The sequence below is a fragment of the Anser anser genome (assembly GCF_964211835.1).
Source record: "Anser anser genome assembly, contig: HAP1_SCAFFOLD_90, whole genome shotgun sequence".
Taxonomy (NCBI): Eukaryota; Metazoa; Chordata; class Aves; order Anseriformes; family Anatidae; genus Anser; species Anser anser.
This window is the reverse complement of record NW_028153635.1, coordinates 222,777-247,289: the sequence shown is the minus strand read 5'-3', so window position 1 is coordinate 247,289 and position 24,513 is coordinate 222,777. Positions and strand designations below refer to the sequence as shown.

Sequence of the window (24,513 nt, the reverse complement as noted above, 5' to 3'; positions counted from 1 at the left end):
CCAACAAGAAGAAGAGTTGTTTTTTTTTTTTGTTTTTTTTTTTTAATATACCATAGGACTATGCAGTTCAATCATCAATCATCTTGGAAAGCTCAAGGAGGAGGTCATCCTCATCCTTCCCTGGGTCCAAGTCGAGCTCGGCTTCCAGTATGCCGTCTGAGAGTTCCCAAAGTAGCGTCTCTAAATCCTCGTCTACAGATACGGGCGCGTTGCCTGTGGAACTCAGCCGGCGTGTCCTTGCTTCTTCTAGCTGGGAAGAAGCTGAAGTCGAGCTTGAGAACTCCATTGGCTCCACAGATTCTGCCTGGCTTCCAAGATGTGCTTCAGGTCTTGGCAGAGCAAGGAAGAGAACAATCAGTATATGCCATTTCTTAACGGGAAATCCCTTTTCTGCAAACCGGCTCTTAAAACCGTAGCCAACCCCTCCTGCACTTCAATCTTACCCAGGGATTGTTATTCAATTAACCCAGGGCTACATTTAGAGCCCAATATATTAGCAGGTACATTTTTCAGTTTGGGGGTTTCTCTGTGAAGCCAGAGCACCTGGAGTCTAGCAAAGATGGTTCAATTGTTGTAGCAAGAGGCACTTTGCCACCTTGCTTAATTTTCCTGTAAAAATGGTAAGAAGTCTCCATCTGCAAATATCTGTTTGCTAAGTTAGTCATTTTTCCCACGGCACACTCAGCAGAGTTTGCTCCCCACTACAGGAAGCTGATCTGCAGCCATCACTTCCCTCTGCTCTCCCTGCACTCTTGTCACCTTGTATGTTTGTTCGGGTGGCATTCTTGAGGACCAAAAGGCAGAGGACACTACTCATCATTTATCACCTCACGAGGAAGTAGGAGAACTTCACCTCATCCTCATTTAGGTATTCAGACAGAGCAAGAAGTCACTGGAAAGCTGTACCGACTTGCAGCATTTAAAGAAAGTAAGTCTAATTAAGCATTCCTGCTAGCTGCTAGAAAGTCATTTCACGTGACTTATTCCTCTGATGGATTTGGGCTTTAATTATCTCAGAACCCTCCTTTTTTCCCCACGTGTGACAGAACTTATGTTTCACTGGGGATATACACCGATTGAGAAAAAGAACAAGTTGTGGTCATCACCTGTTTTGGGGATTTTCTTCAAGTCTGGTGGCTGGGACGTGCTCCAGCGTGGCTGGAACAGCCTAGAAAGCAGCAAAACAGTATTTAGGACTCATGGGTAAAAGATTCCTTACTAGCTTTTTCCTCCATGCTGCTTCTCCTCTGGCATTGCGGAGCCTTAGCCAAAATACAAAACCAAGGTGCTCCTGAAGAAAGTTAATATTCACTTGGAGGTTACTAATGATCTTGTGTCTTTTAAGAACACAGCATTAATGGACAAAATCCTCCACACCAGAGAAATCACAGAATCACAGAGGACTAAGTAAATAGTGCCATTAATCTAATAAATATGGAAGGGTACTACAAGAATTCTGTAGGCAGCTACTGGATTTAAAAGGAAACAGAAAGCCTGTAGAACTTTTGAGTTTTCCATCTTTTCTCCTAGAGGAGGGTGTAAATTTTACAAGGGATCCATTTCTGCATTAGCCCCTGTCCTTACCATAGCTGCTTTTTTGGCTGGAGGTCCCATTGTGTCAGCGTCAGAGGCAGTCCGTGGCTTCACAGCTGCTACAGCAGAGGGAAAACTGCCAGGTGCCTTACGTTTCAGTGCCTTCTTCTTGGGGGAAGCGACTTTCCCATCCCAAGGCTTCGCAAACATGTTAAAGTTGGCTAGAGTAAAAGGAAGAGAGAACTGATACAGTCTTGCTCTGCCTCATGAAAAATCCACGTTCTCGTCCTCATTTCCACGGCCCGTCTACACAGTTAACTGTATTTGGCCAGCAGAAGTACACTGCCATTGCCTGGATTCTCAGCAATATCTTCCACATAGTAAACTCCGTCTACCAACAATCCATACAAAGGAACAAAGGAACTGAATAGCTACAGTAAATCATAATCCAGGACGAGGGAAACTCAGACACAGAGCGATCCCAAGTGCAAGCAATACTCTAAGACGTTGTATGAAGTCTAGTAAGATTCACAAATGTTGACAGCTTTTGTATTTAAAGTCTTGCTCCCTCTAGGAAAGGAAAAGCAGCAGGTATAGTAAGACAAGAGAGTGTATGCAACTGTTGTACCAGCTTCCTCTCCCCTGCAGTGATGTCCCACAAAATCTATTAAGTTGTTCTACAAAATCCAAATTTGTAGAGTCATATTCTAGTCTCCCATTCCTGACCTAACATCTGGCTGGCAGGAGAAGAAACGAAAGAAGGCTGGGTACTTGTTTTCTTTGTGTGTTTATTTCCTCGTGTCCCATGAGACAGAGAGAAAGGCTACAATGTGCAGTGCATGCAGCCTTTAAGCCCTCCTTATCTCCCTCACACAATCTCATTTTACAAAGTTGATATAATCTTAACAACGAGGCCTTTGATCCTCTGTCATTTTTGACAGAAACTGGCCCCCCACATTAAGACGCTGATGCATGCTTTACAAACACATACACGTGTCAAGTTAAGCAACACATGCCAAAGAGGAAGGTGAACTTGAACTCAACGCAGGGTGGACTTCATACCGTAAACAGATGGCAGAAAAAAACAGAATACCAAAATTAGACTAAAAAGCCCCTCAATGTGTTAATTTTCTAGTGGGAAATACAGAATACCATCACGTAATTAACGAAAACAGACATGGTTGCATGTTCTGGCCCTTCTTTGCCTTTGAACTTTGTAGCCTTAAACTCTTTTATCCTCTGCATTGAAGGAAAAAGCAAAGCAGATCCTGAGCAAACGGAACTTGCTCAATATGGGAAGCACCTCACCGGGGCAGGTATTAAAGCATCTTATTACCTGATAGCTTTGTGTTCCATAACGATTTCTGCCCGGCTGGGGCAGGTCCAGGTTGTGCTGGGGGAGCTGGCACATTTCCTCCACTCTGCTGCATCCGCAGAGCTTTCTCGCGCTTTATTTCTTCCAGGGTTTTAACACGCACTTCTCCTTCTGGCTTGGCTTTACCTGCCGGCTCCTTCGACTGCACTTTGCTGGGCCCGGAAAGAGTGAGCACGCTCTGCTTCTTGGGCTCACCCTGAATTTTTGCCCCTGCGCTGGGATCTTTGGTTTTACCATGCCATTCAGCCTGGGCTTTGGCTTGACATTCTCGTCTCTGAAGAGCTCTCTCACGACGGATTTCCTCCAGTGTTTTCACATGGATCTCTCCCTTTGGCTTAGCAGCCTTCCCTGTCATCATCAAGAAATGAGAAGCACCAACATTTAAAGAGAGTCCAACAATAGTTTAAGTCTCCAAAATTTGTCACAGTACTAAGGAAAACTAAGCCTGAGCATTCCCAATAACGCATCTTAGGACAATAGCCTAACATTCTCCTCCTCCTCTGAGCCACTTGTTGTATTTTGAAGACCAGCCCTATCCAGAGAGAGTTGCTACACAGAAATGCTAGTTTACTTGATTACTTTTTCAGACTGCATTTCAAATTCCTGCTCCCGGCAGTGGCTCTATTCTAATTGTATATGATGGTTCACAGAAGCAGCTTAAAACCTTGACAAGGCACAAGTGGAAAATAAACACACACCTAGAGCCACATTTCTGATAGTGGCTGTCAGAAGAGCTTCAGCACTCGAGCAAGAGGAACCAGTTCTTTGTTTTCATTTGAATTCCTTTTTAGGGCTGTATGAAAACGGTCTAAGTTCACGGAAAGGAAGAAGGAGAAAGTATATTTAATAGCCAGTTGTTACCTTTCGCAGTACTAGTCCGTTGAGAAGGTAATCCTAGCCTCTCCTTCACAGACTTGGGAACTTGAACTGCAAAACAGAAAAAGACCAAATTAGGGAGGCTGCATAAACGTCAACTTTGTGTTCACATTCGAAAACAAGGCAGGAAAGGTAACTTTGAATCCCGGTGATTAAGACCTCAGCCAACATGCAAAAAGAAACATCGCAGGAAAAGGACAAACAGAAAGCCTAAATACAAAACCCGTGAATCACATCCAGATGCCTGTTTAGTAGCTGTACCTCTCTTTGGTGCTTTGTCAGCATTTCCCGGAACCTCCACCTTCTTCCCCAGCCTTTCAGCAAGGCTGCGCTTCACCGGAAGGGCGCTTACATCAGCTTCAGACAGAGAAAACAAGGAATATTTTAAGAACATTTCTTTGCAGGAAGATTTGAGAACAGTCAACCACAAGCTTCTATTTTTCAAGCATATTTTCATAAAATTGCCTTTCAGCTGCTAAATGGTTTTTTTGCCATTTCTGCAGTCAACACAGATCTCCACTGCAATGCATTTTCCTCTCATACGTCAAAAATACTCTTCAATGCAGTCATATAGAGAAGGCGGCACCTAAATAACAGCTCATAAAAAGTTCTTACCCACGGAGGCTTTCCGTTTTCCTTGTTTCTCAGCAAGATCTAGTCGAACCACAGGTTCCTCCCCTAAAACAAAAGTAAAATTTTTCTATTTCATAGAAACCAGTAGCCAATAGAAATAGTATACTGTTAGCCCATGTCCAAAAAAAACCCAGCAAGGCACTGTTTTGACAGCTAAACCACACAAACTCACATTTCAACTATAATTAACTTAGAAAAAGTATCCATAGTCTCAGTGTTTGCCTCAAATTCCAGCTGAATGTAGTCGAGAATGAATCTGAGTCTGCTTGACAGCTATACTTTGTGCAGAACAGAGCTGCATAAGCAAGCAGAATATTATTAGGTACAAATGCTGAGAAATATTCCTTTCTAAGGTGAATGTCTATGAGTAGAAGTACTTCTTCACTTCTTTCCCTTTCAAAGGAATTTGCACAACTCTAAACAATATAATTTATACACAGACTCCTATCGCACTACTGTCCACACGTGCCACTGTCAGCCTCTTTAAAGCTTCAGAAATTGCTTCTTACATAGCACTGTCCTCTAGAGCTCTTTCTTCTCGTTACTCTCCTGTTTTTCAGTTATCCCCCTATTTGCATACTGACACATTTTTTTCTTTCTCCTGCTACTGCACTTAACCTGAGCACCAAAGCTTTCCAGTACAACCAGGGACTTTCAGCATAAAAGCATGTTTTGAACAGAAGGCGGCAGCACCAGGAGGCTAACAGGGGTGAATTGCCTTCCTTCTTGCTTAACCTTCCAGTTTAGGAGTAATGAAATCAAAACAAAAGCATGAATTATTACCTTCCTCTGTAGACAGTGTCACAGTTCTCACCACTGTCCGGACATTTTCCTTTTCCGGAGCAGGAAAAATCATAGAATCGACGGGAGGAAGAGAAGATCTTGAAGGACCTTCTGCTCAGAGCAAGCAAAACATAAGGAAGTTTACCAAACAGAAAAAACTATCACGAAGAGCAAAAAACTTTAATTATTCATTACTGTCAAACATACAGTGACCAGAGCATGCAAATAAGAGAGGTGACTAATTTGCCTCTGGTTGCCCTTGGAATTCCCATCTAGAATACCAGCTGGCTGAGAATCAGGTTGCTCGATGCCCCCAGCTAAACATGGAAGTCTATCCCTCAAGCAGCTCCCAGCCACCATCACCTGCCATTCTGAAGCCAATCAAATTTCACTTCTTTGGCAAAATAGTTGGATTCACCAAAGCATAGCCAGCTACCCGGTATTACTGGAAGAGTTTTTTTTTGAAAGAAAAATCATCACACAGGATGAAGGTGAACCGGGTAAGGAAGCAGGGAATATTAACTCACCACCGTGTCTCTTAGTTTTTTCCTTCATTTTCTGCAATTTGATTTCTTCAAGTGTTTTTATTCCAAAATTCAGACCGTCCTCTGAAAACAGAAAACAGTTAATGAGACTAAGGCTTAGAGGCACTCACTGAGGACCACAGATCCTCAGGCTTCTTAGTGCTCAGGAACTTTCAGAAGTATTTAGAATAAAGCCTGTCAACACTCCTCACAAGTGAAACAACCATAGAATCAATGGCATTTTGCCCCTCCTTTCACCCTTCAGGGTAAAAACTGTAGTTTTAATTTTAATCCATTTACGTGATATTAGATCCCTCTATCGTTAGATATGGCTTTCAACAGTGGTTGCCAGGCTGCACGTGCAGCCATTTAAACTCCATGCTGTGACCCTGTTTTGTTCTCCAAAAGGAAAGAAAAGGAGTTCAACTTTCTGACCCAATGGGCACATGATGGTATCAGGGAGAAATGAGATCATGGAAATAACCGAGTCCATTCAGCACCCCTACATTCTGTTGTGTTTTTACGCCACATTGCTTTTGAGTTAATTGTCAAGTTCTCCTTCCGATTTATCCTACTACAGGTGCTGGAATACCTTGTTTAGCAGTAGTAGCACTGGCTTTCCGAGTGGAAATCATCCGTAATCCATTTTGGCCTTCCTCAGCTGGTTGCTGGACGGGAGTTTTAGTTTCTTCTCCTTCCGCAGAAAGCTGGTCTGAAGGGGAAAAATCTATTCAGTTATGCATAGGCCAGATTGTTCGTGATTATGTAGCTCATGCAATGACACTTCAGTCCATGGTTCCTATAAAAAAGTTGTTGTTTTTTTTTTTTTTTTTTTTTTAATACAGCTACACTGACCTGATGAACTCGTAAGTAGACTACCCTAGGACAAAACATCTAGGACTCTAGATTCTCTCTGCAGCTTTAACTACTACACAACATATTACTCTTCAAAAAAAAAAAAAGGAATTTCCTTCCTAGTTTCACATAGAGCTTTACACAACAGACCAGCTAAAGCCAAGAGTGGTTCTAAGCTTTCCTCCAACATTTCAGGTTCTGTCCACTGGCTGCCAGACAAAGCCACCAGTGACCTGAGCGGACTGCCTGCCCTATCGCTAGTCAGACCTCAGGTCATCTGTGATTTAGACATTCATTTACAGCACAAATTCCTTCCAAGAACCAAAGACTTACACAATCATTTACAGCACAAATTCCTTCCAAGAACCAAACCATGCTCACCATCATCATCTTCATCATCATCTGCAGCATTGATTACAACTGGAGGGTGTGTAGGGCTTGGGACATTTTCCGAGTTTTCCACTTTCATCACCCGCCTTAGCTATGGAGAGGGATTGGACTGGACAGAAAGTTTGTTTTGCTGCAGTGACATCTGAGCCACTTTCAAATCATCGTCCGCGGACTCAGGCGGACTTGGCAGTGTAGCTAGAGGAAGAGGAGGATCATCAGTAATATGGCAGTTTAAAACTTTGACCACAATGCACGAAGATGGTAGCTAAGGCAGATAACCTGCACAGGCAATGAATGCAGCATCTCCTTTTGCCCATCCCGCCACTGTTTACACCGTGAACAATGACTTGCCTTCAAACAACAACACATCTCCCTACCACCCAGCAGAAGACGAAACAACAGAAAGCAAACTGCAAGGCAAATATCACACAAAGCAGAGAGAAGCTGAGCATGAAAGCAGAAAACAAATACCAGCAGTACAGCAGCAGTACACTCGGTTTAGCTGACCACCTAGGACTGCAGACCTTTTCCTGCACTCACAAATGGACGGTTACCTGATGTCTCCTACACTATTGGCACCCACTAAGTAATATGCAAAATTAATTCTTCAATACTTAAAGAAAAAGGACCTAAACTCACTCTTGCTTGGTGGTAAGAAGACGCCATCGATGTAACGTCCCTTTGCGTGATGAAAAGCACAGTTGGCTTTCTGACAGCCTACTGGCTGCTTCTCCCAGTAGCAGGGAATCTCAGCGCGCTTTTTCTGAAGACAGAAAGAAAGACAAGCTCGTGATAACATGCACCTAAGGTTTGCAAAGAGATGCACAGTTCCAGGTCACGACAGTGATAGGGCTGTCACAATACAGTGCTGAAACATCATTCCAAAGGTCAGTTTATCACGGAAGTATAGTATTTCCGGGCATATTCACAAAGTTTGCAGAAGCTGTAACCACTATGCACGTTTAGCCTTGTCATCATTCAGTTTGAGAAGACAGGCACTCTCAGACATCAGTTTAGGGTGGGTTAAACTAATACACCTAGGATTATACTAGGATTATTCAGAGGGAAAAAGGACATCTTAAATTGCCTACGTTAACTCTATCCAGAACTACTTCTCGGAGACTTCGTTCTTCTGCACCTTTAACTTTCCCCACTGCTTCCTAGCCCAGGCAGCTAGAACAGCATTATCTGAAGGACTCCGGGACACAAGAGACCTGATAGATCATTATCAAGCCTGCTCTCAGGAGGCTAGTACAGCCTGTTTATTACCCCCCTGCTCCAGCAGGTTTTAGCAGTCTAGTTAGCGGTTATTCTGCATCTGTTGAGAAAATACTGTCGGCGTCTAATAAAAGAAAATCTTGCTAAGACATACCTAAGGCATTGATTTTATTTCCCTCTCCTTCCTCCCACCCCCTCCCCTGCTAACAGAAACCAGTGTAATTCCAAAGCAAAGGACTCTGTCCTGCAAAAGCACAATCAGCACACCTACAGCACTGAAAAATGCTTTTGTTGATTTATTTTGAGAACACATCTTTAGGCACTCACATCGATTTCCATGTGTCTGAATCGGCAGACATTCCTGAAACAACGACCCTCCTGCCACAGCGTGCAGACTGTCTCGTTCCCCAGAGCAGCTTCACAGTGGCGGAAGGAACAGTTGTCTCCCTGTAACCAAAAGGAAACCAACAAGGAAAATATAGTACAGCCTCAAAAACGTCCATGCTACTGCCTCAGGTTGCCACGATTGAATTCAGAATCTATCTGGTTATCACGTTAACCAAAGACCAGTGTGCCTCCTCCTCCTACTCTACCCCTTCCTGAAAAAAATGAAAAAAAAAAAAAACCAACAAAAAAACAAAGCAAAGCAAAGCAAAAGAAACCCAGCCATACCTTGGTACAGGTAGAATAGAAATAGAAGTAGCAATCGTCTCCTTGTTTAGACATGCCGACAAGTTCTGATAACAAGCTCGGGTTCTCTCCACAGGGACTTCCTCTGCTCTTGGAGAGAGCTGTCTTCACCCTTGCTTGGGCTGAAAGTCTTCCACTGGCTTGTGATCAGTGAAATCTTCTTTTTAAAAGTAACCCTAAAGAAAGTACCAACAAGTGAAAAATAATGAGTAACAAGCATTTTTCCAGCTTTCTTCTGTTCATCAAATTAGTCTCTTGAGGAGAGCAATGCCTTGAAATCAGCTGTTACGGGAACTAACACAATATTAAACTAAAGTTCTGTAAAGCTGCCAGGAGCTTTGTCAGCAAGTGTTCTCTTCCACGTCCTCAATAATATGCCTTGGAGCACATCCGGAAGCCTGAAAATGGAGTCACTTCTTCAAAAACCACCTGATCATACATGCAAGGCAATGATCAACTATGGCTACGAGTAACTTCTACAGAACGCAGTATGACGCATTAAATAGCACGTTCCAGTCACTGTGGGTCTTCGAGTTCACCTACCTGGACAACCTCAGCAAAGTTATCGATCTTCAAAGACTTCCAGTTAACTTCTCCTGGAGGCCGAACCAACACTGAATCCGCGAATTAATGATAAAGGGGTAGGAAGAATTTGCCTCCTCACTTTGCCAAGGGAGCCTCTCATCCACAATTCAAACATAGGATGTGCTTTTAAACAGCTTATAACTAATGGAGGAAGCAAGTCCATCTGAACACTCTCTCAGACTGGAGACAGCCAGGGTTAGTTAGCTCTTCAAAAAATAAAAACCAAAAAAAAAAAAACACAAAACAAAACGAAAACAAAAAAACCCAGTGCATTTAGAGATGAACTCGTGATTCAAAGTGGCTGCAAAAATGAGGCTCCATCTTCCACAGCCAGAAAATTTGACTTTTTTTTTTTTTTTTTAATTCAAAATTCAGTATGTTCCAATCTCTGGTCTTCAAGATTTCTTCACCTATTAAGAAAACACTAAAACCTTTCCCCGTCTTTATTACCTGTACAGCAAAAAACACACCAGTGCACAGAAATACACAAATGTGCATACGCATACACACATATGTGTTTAGACACACACACGAGGAGTGAGTGATAGAAAGTTAGCGAGAGCGACAGTGGAAATCAGAAGTTTTGCCTTTTTGACACAGAGAGCGCGTAAAAACTCTCTCATTTTGAGGGAACTAGAAAAAAATGGAGGATCTACCAAATATTTTGATGAGTATGCCTTCGAGGCCAATGCTTTATACCATGAGTGATCTGGGGGCCAGCACACAAATATGCATACATATGTATCACACAGTATCACGGATTTCTAGGTTGGAAGAGACCTCAAGATCATCGAGTCCAACCTCCGACCTAACACTAAGTACTCCACTAAACCATATCGCTAAGCTCTACATCTAAACGTCTTTTAAAGACCTCCAGGGATGGTGACTCCACCACCTCCCTGGGCAGCCCGTTCCAATGCTTAATAACCCTTTCGGTAAAGAAGTACTTCCTAACATCCAACCTAAAACTCCCCTGTCGCAACTTTTGCCCATTCCCCCTCGTCCTGTCACCAGGCATGTAGGAGAACAGACCAACCCCCACCTCTTTACAGCCTCCTTTAAGGTAACTGTAGAGAGCGATAAGGTCGCCCCTGAGCCTCCTCTTCTCCAGGCTGAGCAAGCCCAGCTCCCTCAGCCGCTCCTCGTAAGACTTGTTCTCCAGACCCCTCACCAGCTTGGTCGCCCTTCTCTGGACTCGCTCGAGCACGTCCATGTCCTTCCTGTAGCGAGGGGCCCAAAACTGAACACAGTACTCAAGGTGCGGCCTCACCAGAGCCGAGTACAGGGGCACAATCACTTCCCTAGACCTGCTGGCCACACTGCTTCTTATACAGGCCAGGATGCTGTTGGCCTTCTTGGCCACCTGGGCACACTGCTGGCTCATATTCAGCCGACTGTCAACCAACACTCCCAGGTCCTTCTCGGCCAGGCAGCTTTCCAGCCACTCATCTCCCAGCCTGTAGCTCTGCTTGGGGTTGTTGCGCCCCAGGTGCAGGACCCGGCACTTGGCCTTGTTGATCTTCATACAGTTGACCTCAGCCCATCGCTCCAGCCTATCCAGATCAAATATGTACATGCATACAGGATAAACATATCTATACACACAAGCGTGCACAGTATATGTCGTATGGTATCCATATCGAGAACAACTCGTAGCCCTGATCAGACACGTAGACTTGCAATCAATTAACAGCAGGAAGACAGCAGATCAAGGATACAGCAAGCTTTGAGAGGCAGGGCAATGCTCACTTTGCCAGTGGCATGGCTGCATGATACCAAGAATTTTGAATTAGTTTGATTTTTTGGAAGCAATTTGTTTTCTTTCTGCGCTGTAGCAAATACCACAGGTTTGCCATCACGTGCTGTTCCCTAATCCATATATCCATCATCATCCATTGCTGCAAGATCATGAAAGGTTAGAAAAGATGACTTAGGTCCAATTTAACAGCCAATGATTTTTCAATGACCAGAGCTGCAACAGATTTTATTTAGCCACAAGCAGGTTTTTTTTTTCTGATGTGAAGTCAGATATTTTGATTTTTTTTTAAGACACTAAATGTCATAAAACCTGCAACCAGACCAGATAAAGTTCAAATTAGAGTGATTCTGAAGCCTTTCATTAAAATGCTGCACATTTCTGTGCAAATTATTTCGGACTCTTCTGGACAAAAGCGGATGAAATAGTTCTTACAAATTAATAATAAAAGGTTGGAACCTTTTACTCACACAAACACTAGTGAATTTTCCAGGAAGTATTATTTTGGCAGGGAATTTTCCCAAATCTAAAGTAAAGAGGGGAAAAGTTGGGTTCCCGTATTAGTTGTTGGTTTTGACTGCTTGACAAAGGGAATAAAAACAGTAGTTAAGTGCAAGGTTTCCTTCTCTTCTTTAGTATTGAGAGGAATCGTCACTTCTGACCTTTAGCACCTTCAGAAACACACTTAGTGCCATGCAGATTCCTCTGCATCTACTTCTAAAAATTACTGGTGCTCCTTAGCATGGAAGTTGGACTTGAAATCTTTCCCAGACTGAGCTCTTTTGAATGCCCAAGGAGCTCATCATTTTGCTTGTTGCCTTCCATTTTCCTGAACAGACCCAGAACGCTGTTCAGGATATGAATGGATCTGGTCTAAGGAATGGGAAGAAAGCAAAAACCAAGGATACCTCACAGCCCTAAATGCCATAAAAAGCAGTCACATTTTAAAAAAGATCTCCAAAGCTTTTTTTTTTTTTTTTAAACTGACATCTGCCAATATGGCGATCCAAGTGCTGAACAGAAACCAACTGAACTAGCCCCTGAAAGCCTGAATAAAAATGAGTAACTCTGGTGCACTCAGCAGGTCTGTAATAGAAGTTGGCAAGATTTTTAGATTTCTTTTTTCTCCAGGGTGCTAGTAAAGTTTTTGCGTTACGAGATTTTGAACTCTTTTTGTACAAAAGAATTACAGATGCACTACAGTCACGGTAGCTGGGGGTCTGGAAATACATGCCAACAAGTGTCATAAACTTTGCCTTTGCTGAAGGAAGATAACTAGTCCAAAGAAAACCTGCCTAGTTTGTTTTACAGGCTTGTCTTTCTCAGTACGGAACAAACTGACCTCCCTGGTCTAACTTTCCAGTTGGCTATTCTGCCTTTGTCCTGGAGAGAAGAGCAAGAAGGGAACAAAATATTTTTGCACTCCAAAAAATGCATTAGGGAAGGATTATCACACCTACCTAAGGGTAATTTCTTGTTTGTTTATAAAGCGCAAAGTCTTTCTCTTGGACAGTCTCTGTTGCTGGCCTGTTTTGTGCCTTCCATTTATAATAAAGGTATTAAAGATGCTTACCCCGTTTTGGTGGTTTTTTATTTTTAGAACAGTGTAAGCGGACAGTCGGATGACAAGCAAGAAAGAACAGCATAAACTCCTTGTTGTGACCCTGCTTTTTAATCACCCAGCATCAGCCTTGCTGCAAAACAGTCTCCGCTGATTTACCTGCTTGTTAAAGCACCCCACAGGCTGCAAGTGTTGTGTGCTAGGTGTCAAATTATATTTAACGGTGCATAGGTAAACCATTCATCTTCCCATGGTCAAAGCACAGAACAGCCTCCTGCTAACACAGCTCATCCTTGCTGTAACTGCTTTTAAACCTATTTGTTGGTAAGAAAAGAGCTCAGTACACCACCTTCACAGGGCAAAAATTCACATGGAAGAGCAGAAAAAACCAGAAGTGCTTCCTGAACTTCACGTTACCAACAGCACCATCGGATTTAGATCCTTGCCTGGCATCCAGGATGCACGGCCTGCAAGCACTGCTGCGATGTGGAAGTGCCAAGGCAGGTTTTTGGCCTGCCCTAAAACACTTTTTTTTTTTTTTTCTTTTACAAACAATACAAAGAGTGTGCCAGGTATGCTGTAATGCCCGTGTGCCAGGTCAATAGAGGATATCCAAACAACAGAGGCGCTTCTCCTAATTTCTGGCGTGAAAACACTTTCACAGCATTCTTTTCACGAAGAAACCCCTCTCTATCTTCTCCAATGCTCCAGGACCTGCTGCAGCTGCAGCGGCTGCGCTGGTACCAGCCGCATCTTTGACAAATCTTTTCAACGGTTCTGCTTTACCTCGGCACAGCTGAGGTCACTCCTCTTCCTCTTCCAGCTGAGGAAGCAGCTTGCGGGCTCTGCCACACGGTCGGTGCAGAAGCGAAAGCTGGGAACACAGCAGTCAAACTCTCACTGCTAACGAAGCCACCAGGGCAGAGGGCTGACACAGACCCACCAGAGGCGAACCGTACCCGCTCTCCCTCCCGGCTGCGAGGCTCGCCACAGCAGCCCCGACCCGAAGCGCTCACAATGCTTTGCTTGGTGATGTCACCGATGAGTCAGAGTCCCCAGATGAGCATCTGCCTTGCCACTCTTTAATGTTGGTGTTGTTTTTTGGTTGGTTGCTTGCTTGCTTTTGAAACTTATGTAGGTTATGGTAAACCTTCAGGTAAACCACAGATCAATGGGGAAGAAGTCCCACACGAGGGAAGGCCGTGCATTTCTTCCAGGCAATGGCGCATTCTTTAACATGCTGCATTCGACAAAGAAGCTCTCTCCATTTTGCGCAGTGGCAACAGGCACGACTGCAACACACGCACGTGTAGGCAGCACCTGCAGGTCCCAAACCGTTAACCAATTTTTAGATAGCACCAATTTTTTATGTAGTTGCTTTCCCTTCATCCATAACCCCTTTTTTCCTTTCTTTATATCGGGTGGCTCTCCTCCATTGTTCTGTCATTTTACTCCCCAGTGTCTGAGCAGGCACTGGGAATCGTTTCCAGAGGAAGGGTACTGCTGAAGCTACAACATTTACTCTCAGGGAAAAGAGAGTATGTGAAAGAATACATACTTCCTTTCTTTTTCCTGTTTTTTTTTTTTTTTTAAATCTCTGAAATCAACGCTGCGGCCTGGCAGCAAATAACTATGGGAGTAATGATGATTCCTCATCCTCACTGTAACGTTGTAGTTAATGTCATAAAGAAGCAATTTCCCCAGGCAGTGGCCATTTGAGATGGGAAGGGGCAGTAAGAGGAAGTTTTCCTTAGACTAGCTCTTCCCCCAGAACACCTCGCCATCCAGCAACAAATTCAATTCACCTGCTCCGCCTGATCAGTCAAACGCGCGTCCGACTCCAGCACACGTCACAGCGGTGGTTCTGACGTGGTTTGAGAATCACCTATCCGCAGAATATCTCGGGTTTGTACACTCAAATAACGCAGTCTTTTCCAAATAAGGCCCAGAGCTCACACTCCGAGTGCAGCCTAACAGCACCAGAGGGCCGGTAGGCTAAACATTCCCATCCTGGCAACAGGACTGACCCGGGCAACAGTAAGCATCCCTTCTGCACTTTCGTCGTGAACATCAACATAAGGAAACAGAGACCTCCTCGATCCAAGTTTGAAGAAACAAACACAAAGGTCACCCAAGCGGGTTGTTTTCAGCAAACTAACGGAGAAATTAAGGTGACAACCGCGTGCATCCAGAGTTAGTCAGATCCTGAAGGCAGTTCCTTTGGGAAACGCAGGAGCAGCGCGCCAGATGACGGCTACCTTACAGCGCACCCCTCAGAGGCACTGCTACGAAAGGAAGGCAGAAGGTTGGAACTCAAAATAACTCACAAGGCGCCCGTTAAGGGGGAAGCTTTAATTTCCTGAGCAGAACCTCCCCCCTGAAGGCAGCCCAGGGACTCTTTGCTTCCCTAGGGAGACGGCGGGGACGGGGCAGGGCGGTGGGATGGAGGGACACAGGGCCAGATGGACGGCCAGACGGCCGGATGGATGGACAGACGGCCAGATGGACGGCCAGACGGCCCAAAAGGCCTGAGCAAGGGCTGAGGAGCGGGAGGGAAGGGCAGGGCGAGGGGAAGGGGAAGGGCGGCCCTGGGCCTGACAGGGCACCTTGGGCCTAACCCCGGGCAGCAGCTCCCCATCTCACAGGGCCCACGGGGGGCTGCCTGTAACAGGAGATGCGGGCAGGTAAATTTTACAAGCACTGCATCACAAATACCCTGCAACACCTGAACTATTCACTGGGACAGCCTCCTTCCTCACCTCCTGAAAGCTCCAGCTGGCAAACCAAGGACAAAATGAAAGGCAGATGTGGAGGACCTCGTAAGATACTGTTTTGTTCCCTACGTGCCCACTGCTGGTGACACGTAATGCCTCCTGTTCCCAAACGACATCGGCACATTACATCTTTACTACATGCTGAAAGGAACTCAGCAACTTGAACACAACTTAGAATTACCCATCCCGGCAGCAGGCTGTCCAGCTGAAGCTGCTTTAGCCAATCAAGTGTGTCATGCTGCCCCTCAAAGGTTTCTTCCTGGGAACGTCTGCTGTGACACTCCTGACGTATTACTTCTCGGAATGGCAGAACTGCGCTGGGTAGGCCCCACAGCAAGACTCGTATTTCTGTCCTTCCCTTTCAGGAAAGGATCTCCCACCTTGAATTTATTAATTTTCATGATGATGATACACAAATTGAAGTTTTGAAAAACTGAATGCTGATTAACAGATTTCTAGCACAGCCTGTGCATCAAAATTCATTTCTCTCCATTTAGGTAATCTTAGTTTCTGAGTTACAGTTACAGTCAAAATTTTTCTTCTTCGATTTTTTTCTTTTTCTTTTTTTTTTTTTTTTTTTGTGATCAGAAAAACGAGGGGACTGGCTGTCCCAAGTCAGCCGGGGAACTTCTCTTTGGTCGATGCATCAAGCAACTCAGCTCTCTTGGGGAAACTTAAATAGAAAAGACAGATCTCCAAACGGATAAAAAAAATAAATCAAATGATAAAAACCCAACCGACACATCTGATACCCCAGCTTATTGAACAGCACAAGGGTTTAATCTACAGGCTCTGTCCAAAGCAGCAAGAAGTGACAGATTTAATCCAAACCACTTGCCCGCTCTCACTCTCTGATCTGGAGACGTTATTGGACAAGCATGCATAGCAGTAACACTTGTAAACACTGGGTTACTGCACCACAGCCCCAAATCCCTCACGGGCCCACTAAGATACTTTTACTGACTGATCCACAATAAACACTCCCAAAAAGATTCTCAACAAGCTAAACCCTGTTTAGAAAGAATCTGAGGAACCTGTCACTGCAGCAACAAAGGGCTGCAATTGTATGCAAAATCTCCAACACCCTCCTTAGCACCCTGCTAGCTCAAGGACTGTGTGGGGCTTCCGTGCCCTGAACGAGTCCACCCTGGCCACATAACGCAGATGTAATGGTCAAGAAAGCACATAGCGTTATCAAAACTTATCAGATCCACAGCAAAAAGAAAAGCCCACGCTTCTATATTTCTCCTCCTTCTCCGTTCACAGAAGGAAGAGACTGAAAACAGGCAGATTTGTGGTTTACATTTACAGTTAATGTGAAAAATGGCTATTTGTGAAATACATCACGTATTGTTTCAAGCTACAAACAACTCGCTCCCACAAAGGAAAGACTTTTGACCTCAGCATGCAACCCCAGTTACAAATAACTTCCTATCTACCAGCGGGCCGCGTTCCCCTGGCACTCAGTCACTCCGCAGCACGGCAGCCACCTTTGTTCTAAGGATGGCAAATTCTACTTAGAAATGCTCTGTAGAAGAGTGATGTTGTCCCCTTTTAACACGATCCGGCCTGCAGCACAGAGAAGGGAAAGAGGGGATTAGAGAGAGCCCAGAACCTGAGAATAATCTCGTGTTTTCAGAAAGTGTTTCGTGTGGTTGAGCAGGGTTTTGCCCATCACGCAGAGTGCAGGCCGCCTGGTATTACACGTTTCAAAGACCAGAACTGGTCTCAGGCAGGGACAGATTCTCCTTCATCCAGCAAAATCAGCAGCTCAAAAATCATCAGGGACAGAGATGTAGCCAGGAATTGCTCACTGAACTTCAACAGCAAGGCTCGTCACACGGTTGGTACGTCTCAGTGCTGCTACCTAGAAGGCTCACCCGGGCAGGTTTCAGACCGCGCGTCACTCGGGTTGCACAGACACACGACACACCCAGCTGTTTCCTTGATTTTGTCTTGGAGTGAATCTCCTCTGCGTCGTCCAGCGCCAAATTCACGTACTCGTCAAAGCCCTAGAAATCGGCAACAGTGGCAATTAGTTCAGCAACAACACGAACCATCGTCAGCTTTGCTGACCCAGGCTGGACAACGAAGACTAATTGTTAGAGAAGCACGATTTCTTTTTTCCCTTGGGCTAGTTTTTCTTGACAAGAAAAAATAGGATTGTGAATGAGGGAAAACAAACTAACGATGTAACGTGGGGTCGTGCTGACACTCACGATGATGCAGCCTTCTATCCGCACGTTCACTTGCTCAGCCACACCTGGATCCTCGAGCTCTGCAGAACGAAGGAGGAGAGCAAATTGGAACACAAACACCGCGAGCAGTTTTGTTCTCTCTCGTGTGTTCAGAAATACCCGCTAACCATAGCCGCTAGAGCTCCCAAACACTCCAAGGAGCAACTCTCAGGGGCAGTTTCAATTAACAGTCTGACATTTTAGAGTCTTATATGACTGGGTGAATACTACACGTTTGCTGAAGGACACGTTTCCAGTCACAAGGGAACACTCCTGCACGCCCGGCTGCACGATCCCACTCCCGTTAACACGAGGGGGAAACGCCGGGCTGCGCAGCAGCTCCTTGTACCCACCAGCACGCCGCACAGCTCTCCATTCCCCACAAACCTGCCCCGAGCAACGGGTGGGAGCCGAAAACTCAGCGAGGGAGATCCCCGGACCCTCCCCGCTCCCCCCACCCCCCCCAAATCCCCATCCCCATCCCCTCCCCGTCCTCTCCCCGCGCTACTCACGCTCTGCAGGTAGCGGAAGATGAGGTTCTGGGGCACTGCGTGAAGGGCTCAGCACGGGGACAAGAGCTCCAGGCCCGGGACAAGGCCTCAAGACAAGGCCTCAAACCCTGCAACGAGGCCCCAGGGCCCCGGGACAAGGCCTCAAGGCCCGGGCCGAGACCCCTGAGGCCCGGGCCGCCCCCCACCCGCTCCCCCGTCGCTCCCCAGCCGCAGGAAGGCTACGATGGGCTGCACCATCACCGTCTGCACCTTCTGGTCCTGCCCGCGGTACGCCATGGCTGCCGCCGCCTCGCTGCTCCCGCCGCCCCTGCTGGGCCGCCTCCGGAAGCCCCTGAGGCCGGGCGGGAGCGCGCAAGGGACGCTGGGATGCTGGAGGAGCGTGGCGGGCCGCTCTAGCAGGCCGGGAGGACCGCGTCTCTATGGTCGCAGGCAGGAGTCCCTGCGCCTCTATGGTCGCAGGCAGGAGTCCCTGCGCCAGCTTTATTGGTGAGCAGCGAGGCTGGGGGGGGGAGGGGGGCAAGACAGCCTTAAATAAAATACAAATATAAAAAGTGTTATAAATGGCTGTTATAAATCCAAATAGGATTACAATCAAAGTTTACAATTTATTAAACGAATAGAGGCAAGCAAGCAGCGCTGGGTGCGCCGGGAGTCTCTGCTCCCCCAGGACGCACACCTGTTACTTAAGGCGGCTGGTTTTGATGCTCCCAGGCTAATACATATTCATTACTACTTCGAGAAGAGGCAGGGTTATTAGAATTGGTTTCCGGAATCCGAAACCCCTCCCAGGGGCGCCTGCGTACCAGTCTCTGGTGGTCTCTCGGGGCTTGCTCGGGCTCAATGCTGGTTGTCTTCCTCCTAGGCTTTTGTCCTTCAATTGTCCTTCAGCTCCCCCTTCCTCCTCATTTGGGAGCCTCTGCGCCGGATTTCAGAAACTCTAGCAACATCCCCTGCAGTAGTCAGCACTTTTCCCTAAAAACCCCTTTGTTCTCTTATCACCTAGACCCGGACCTCGATGTTAACCCTTCAAATCCCTTAGTGACACGAATTGCTGGACCATTCCTTACAAAAGGAAGGATAAAATATGTAGAGGAGCAATGGCACACGCGAAAGCCCAGCGCCGCGGGCAGAGGCAGCGAAGGTTGACGGCAGAACAGTGCTCGGTTTGAACACGGAGAGGGAAAGCGAGGGGAAGGTGGCCGAAGCCGGCCGCAGTCTCTGAGCTCTCCTCCTCCTGATTGTTTTCTCTCAAAGCCATTTCTGTCTGTGTGCGGGCACCCGGAGCCGGCAGAAGTCCCCGTGAAGTCCTTCGGCAGGACGGAGGGCTGCGTGGGCTCCAGTGAGAGAGGGAGTTAGGAGAATCTTATCAAGTAGAGATAGAGCGCTGACAGCGTTAAACTAGGATGCTACTTAGTGTCTTTGCTAACTATGGTGCATTGTGCCAATTAACTAAAGCAAGAAGCCTTGGGCCCCTTACCAAGGTCAGTCTCCTAATAAGAGAGCGAGCCTATCTTAAGAAACTGGGAGAAACTGGTCCTGCAGGTGGACAAGAGCCAAGGAGCAACTGAGTCTGTGCAAAGACAAGAGGTCAACTAGCGGTGACGAGGAAGAGTCATCAATCTTCATGCCCACGACCTCCCGTGCTGCCCAGCGCTGAATAAACATACCTACTTTACAATCTCACTGATTGTGGAGTCCCTTTTCCGCAAGTCACTAGCAGCGGTTTCTTCCGCAGAGGTTTTCCCAGAGCCGCTTCAAAGCTTCCCTCGCGGAGCTGGGGCGTCGCAGGGGGTCGTCAAAGCACGCACGCGCACACACACACACACACGCACACACACACACACACAGGCGTTGTTGTCCAAACAGAAAGTATTTACAACAAATTCGACAAGCGGTTTTCCTCTGCCAGCAGCAAATGCCTGAGGGCCCCTACAGCTTCACAAATCATAGCACAAAGAGCCTAAAGTTCCTCTAAAATTTAGGGAAATGATTCAAAATAGATCTGCTAGGGGAAAACGATCACTGGCGGCAGGGTACACAATACACGCGAGTCTCAGCTCTCCTCCGCAGGGTCAGTGCCCACGCCCAAGTGCGACGCTGATGGCACCCGAACATTTGCTGTAGCAGGCAGCAGAGCCAGCAGCTCAGGGGAGCAATTTTAAAAACCAGGAGGCACTTAAACCAACCCTTAATTGACCCAGTTACTGCAGGAGAGTCCCGACTACTCGCCCTGGAGTCCTACTGTCACCAGCAAAAAGCACCAACCAAAGCTTGGGGGAACTTTGGTACAGCACAAGAGAAGGGAGTGGGGGTAGCGTAGCCGTATCGCAGAGCTGCTGCTTTTCACACCATTTTATCATCCCTGATAATTGAAAGTAAGGCCGGGTGGGCTGACCCCACCACCACCACTCCTGGCAGCATGTTTGGTCCACAACGCTAGAATAATTATTCTGCTCCCTCCCGCCCCTACAGCTTCATCATCTGAAAAGATTACAGTCAAAACAATGGCATACACAAATAAAAGTCAAGAGTTGACATAGTAACTCCGGGATTTGGGTATCAACTGTCCGAGAAATCAGAACACCCAGGCTTCACAATGTGCCCAACATCGAGCTGTGCCAAGGGGGGGCGGAAGGAAGAAGCTTTCCGTTTAAGCCTTCAGAGCATCGCTCCATCACTACGTCAATTCACAGCCACCACAGCGTGCCGATGGACATCTTTCTGTGCCAAAAGAAACAAGTGCTTTGTCCTCTTGATATCAAAGGTAGCCACCTATAGTTACGGAACCATGCACAAGACCTTAACTCTGACCAGCAGGAAAACTTAGGACAACTGAGTGCAGATCCTGCCAATTTCTACCAGTTCCAACTGTGCTTTAAGTCTCATTGCAAAGCCTCAGTTCGAAAAAGGATCACCTCAGGGTATCCAACAAGAAGAAGAGTTGTTTTCTTTTTTTTTTTTTTTTTTTTTTTTTTCAATATACCATAGGACTATGCAGTTCAATCATCAATCATCTTGGAAAGCTCAAGGAGGAGGTCATCCTCATCCTTCCCTGGGTCCAAGTCGAGCTCGGCTTCCAGTATGCCGTCTGAGAGTTCCCAAAGTAGCATCTCTAAATCCTCGTCTACAGATACGGGCGCGTTGCCTGTGGAACTCAGCCGGCGTGTCCTTGCTTCTTCTAGCTGGGAAGAAGCTGAAGTCGAGCTTGAGAACTCCATTGGCTCCACGGATTCTGCCTGGCTTCCAAGATGTGCTTCAGGTCTTGGCAGAGCAAGGAAGAGAACAATCAGTATATGCCATTTCTTAACGGGAAATCCCTTTTCTGCAAACCGGCTCTTAAAACCGTAGCCAACCCCTCCTGCACTTCAATCTTACCCAGGGATTGTTATTCAATTAACCCAGGGCTACATTTAGAGCCCAATATATTAGCAGGTACATTTTTCAGTTTGGGGGTTTCTCTGTGAAGCCAGAGCACCCGGAGCCTAGCAAAGATGGGAAACCAACATGGCCTCCCGGAAGCCCAGTGTCCGAGAACTACATCTCCCGGCATGCTCTGGGAAAACAATATGGACTCCCGGAAACACGGTGGCCAAGAACTACATTTCCCAGCACTCCCCAGAAAATTGAGCCTCGCAGCGTGCCGTAGGACGCCATTTTTTGCTCTGTTACATTACCGGTTTCGTGTTTATGGAGGGTTTTCCCGCCGTTTTGGGGGGTTTCCCCTCAATTTCGGGTTTTCAGCTCTCCATTTCAGAGTTCTTCCCCGCAATTTTGGGGTTCCTTCCCCTAATTTGGTGCTTCGCCCCCCCCCCCACTTTTGGGGTTCCCCCTCCATTTTGGGGATTCCCCCCAATTCCAAGCCCCCCACAATTTTGGAGGCCCCCACCATCCTTTCTTGGCCTGCCACCCTAATATTAAGGTTCTTTCCCCCAATGTTGGGGTTCTCACCACATGTTTGAGGTTCCTTCCCTTAATTTGGGGCTTAGCTCCCCGGGATCTGGGACTTTAACCCCAATTTTAGGGGTCCCCCCCAAGTTTGGGGATTCCTCCCCAGGTCTGGGGGGGGGTCCACATTCAATTCTGGAATTTCACACTTCCATTTAAGTCTTCTTCCCCCCAATTTGGGGGTTCACCCACCCAATTTTGGGGGTTCCTCCCCTAATTTGGGGGGACCCGACCAATTTTGGGGGTCCCCCCCAATTGTAGAGTCCCCCACCCTCCTTTTTTGGGTTCCCCCCTAATATTAAAGAGTTCTTCCGCCCAATTTTGGGGGACCCCACAATTTTGACGTTCCTTCCCCTAACTTTGGGCTTCAACCCTTCGATTTTGGGGGGGGCTCCCCCCCTCTTATTTTGGCCTTCCGCCCTAATATTAGGCCTAACCCCTAAGAACCTTGACCCCTAAGCCTATGGCAACCACGGATCTAACCCTAACCCCTACCCCAACAAACCCTAGAAACCCTAACCCTACAAACCCTTGCAGCCCTAACCCGATAAAATTTACCACACTAAACCCCTGAAGACTGTTCTGGGGGGTCCACATTCAATTCTGGAATTTCACACTTCCATTTAAGTGTTCTTCCCCCCCAATATGGGGGTCCGCCCACCCAATTTTGGGGGTTCCTCCCCTAATTGGGGGGGACACAACCAATTTTGGGGGGGACACAACCAATTTTGGGGGGGACACAACCAAGTTTAGAGTCCCCCACCCTCCTTTTTTGGGTTTCCCCCAATATTAAGAGCTCTTCCGCTCAATTTTGGGGGACCCCACAATTTTGACGTTCCTTCCCCTAACTTTGGGCTTCAACCCTTCAATTTTGGGTGGGCTCCTCCCCTCTTATTTTGGCCTTCCGCCCTAATATTAGGCCTAACCCCTAAGAACCTTGACCCCTAGCCCTATGGCAACCACGGATCTAAGCCTAACCCCTACCCCAACAAACCCTAGAAACCCTAACCCTAAAAACCCTTACAGCCCTAACCCGATAAAATTTACCACACTAAACCCCTGAAGACTGTTCTGGGGGGTCCACGTCCAATTCTGGAATTTCGCACTTCCATTTAAGTCTTCTTCCCCCCAATTTGGGAGTTCGCCCACCCAATTTTGGGGGTTCCTCCCCTAATTTGGGGGGGACACAACCGATTTTAGAGTCCCCCACCCTCCTTTTTTGGGTTCCCCCCTAATATTAAAAGTTCTTCCGCCCAATTTTGGGGGACCCCACAATTTTGACGTTCCTTCCCCTAACTTGGGGCTTCAACCCTTCAATTTTGGGGGGGGCTCCCACCCTCTTATTTTGGCCTTCCGCCCTAATATTAGGCCTAACCCCTAAGAAACTTGACCCCTAACGCTATGGCAACCACGGATCTAAGCCTAACCCCTACCCCAACAAACCCTAGAAACCCTAACCCTAAAAACCCTTACAGCCCTAACCCGATAAAATTTACCACACTAAACCCCTGAAGACTGTTCTGGGGGGTCCACATTCAATTCTGGAATTTCACACTTCCATTTAAGTGTTCTGCCCCCCCAATATGGGGGTCCGCCCACCCAATCTTGGGGGTTCCTCCCCTAATTGGGGGGGACACAACCAATTTTGGGGGGGACACAACCAATTTTGGGGGGGACACAACCAATTTTAGAGTCCCCCACCCTCCTTTTTTGGGTTTCCCCCAAATATTAAGAGCTCTTCCGCCCAATTTTGGGAGACCCCACAATTTTGACGTTTCTTCCCCTAAATTGGGGCTTCGACCCTTCAATTTTGGGGGGGCTCCCCCCTTATTTTGGCCTTCCACCCTAATATTGGGCCTTACCCCTAAGAACCCTGACCCCTAACACTACGGCTCCCACGGATCTAACCCTAACCCCTACCCCAAAAAACCCTAGAAACCCTAACCCTAAAAACCCTTACAGTCCTAACCCGATAAAATTTACCACACTAGACCTACGCCTAAAAGCCCTAACCCTAAAAATTAAGACCCTCTAAACCCTAACCCAAAACGTAAAGATTCTCAAAGCCCTAACGCTGGAGACCCTAACCTTAAAAAAAAAAAATAAGACCTTAAAACCCTAACCCTAAATACCTGACCATAACTAAAACCCTAAGACCCTAACCCTAAAAACCCTATCAACACTAAAACCACAAAATACTTTAAAACCTTAACACACTAACCCCCAAACCCTAACCCTTATAACTCCAACCCTAACAACCTTAAAA

The 24,513-nt window shown here is 46.6% G+C and overlaps 1 pseudogene across 1 annotated transcript; it reads right to left on the bottom strand.

Annotated features, from left to right (window-relative positions):
- Positions 1 to 1,835: 1,835 nt before the first annotated feature.
- On the bottom strand, positions 1,836 to 9,019 carry LOC310891739 (zinc finger CCCH domain-containing protein 11A-like; annotated as a pseudogene). The gene is made up of 11 exons: positions 8,860 to 9,019; positions 8,515 to 8,634; positions 7,609 to 7,732; positions 6,961 to 7,164; positions 6,317 to 6,436; positions 5,728 to 5,808; positions 5,201 to 5,311; positions 4,400 to 4,462; positions 4,019 to 4,141; positions 3,770 to 3,835; positions 1,836 to 3,256 (listed from the first exon to the last, which is right to left on the bottom strand). The product of its transcript is annotated as a zinc finger CCCH domain-containing protein 11A-like (transcript).
- Between the last annotated feature and the right edge of the window lie 15,494 nt (positions 9,020 to 24,513).